We start from the raw sequence: 911 nt of genomic DNA on the forward strand, positions 1-911 counted from the left end.
CCGCCACCGCCGACGCCCTGGCGGACACACACACACACACACACACACACACACACACACACACACACCTCTTCTTGGACTTCAGGGTAGCAGCCTTTGTTCCCAAGTCTCCAAAGGGATCCAGTTACGAAGCCCCCCTTCCCTGAACCAGTCTCTCCAAGTCTCTCTTGAAAGCCTGTCCCAGGGCCGCTCCGATTCCCATCTTCTCCCGTGTCCCAAGTGCTGCGGGAGGTGTGGCTGCCACCTCGGGCTCCAAACAGCCTCTCTAAATTACAGAGAGAGTCGGACGCACGCACACACTCCCGAAATAGTAATCACCAGTACCACCACTGTCATTTTTAAAAGCACCCACCTACAGAGCGCTCACCATGCGCCTAGCGGGTCGCCAGCGCTTTGCGCGCGCCAAGTCGATGTGTCCCTGCCTGTCCCCTCTCTGTGTGTCTTCTCTCTGTTCGTTCCCCCCACCACCACTTCTCTCCAGCACCCCGGTCCCCACACTCGCTCGATGCTGAGCCACCTCCTTCCCCGGGGCAGGGATGGAAAGTGTCCCGCGCCAGCCGCGCGTCCCAGACCCGCCGGAGCTGCTTGGTGGGGCCAGCGGAGTTCGAGCTCGGAGCCCACACGCCCCGCGCAGCCGAGCCCTGGCCCTCCGGGCGGCCGATCTTACCTCGGGTCCTTTGTCCTCCGGCCGCCGGACCCCGCCGCCCAGCGCCCGCCGCCGTCGAAGGGCCAGCCCAGCCTGCAGGCTGCGCTCCCAGCCGCCTCGCCCGGCCCGGCCCGAGTGCGAGGCGCTCGGCAAAGCCCGGATCTCTGGAGCCCCTGCCGGCGCGAAGGACTCGACCCCTGACCCCCGCCGCCCCCTGCAATCCACTTCTCCGGGTCTTTCGGGCGGCCGCGCAGGAGGCCGGCCA

The 911-nt window shown here is 66.4% G+C and overlaps 1 protein-coding gene across 1 annotated transcript in view; it reads right to left on the reverse strand.

The window, feature by feature from the left end:
* Nucleotides 1–786, reverse strand: part of Greb1 (growth regulating estrogen receptor binding 1) — a 122,350-nt gene extending 121,564 nt beyond the window's left edge. Inside the window, exon 1 of the mRNA XM_048804796.1 lies at nucleotides 668–786. The gene's annotated coding sequence lies outside the window, so the exon portion shown is untranslated. The remainder of the gene's footprint in view (nucleotides 1–667) is intronic.
* Between the last annotated feature and the right edge of the window lie 125 nt (nucleotides 787–911).

This window comes from Marmota marmota, unplaced genomic scaffold (assembly GCF_001458135.2).
Source record: "Marmota marmota marmota unplaced genomic scaffold, marMar, whole genome shotgun sequence".
NCBI classification, from domain to species: domain Eukaryota; kingdom Metazoa; phylum Chordata; class Mammalia; order Rodentia; family Sciuridae; genus Marmota; species Marmota marmota.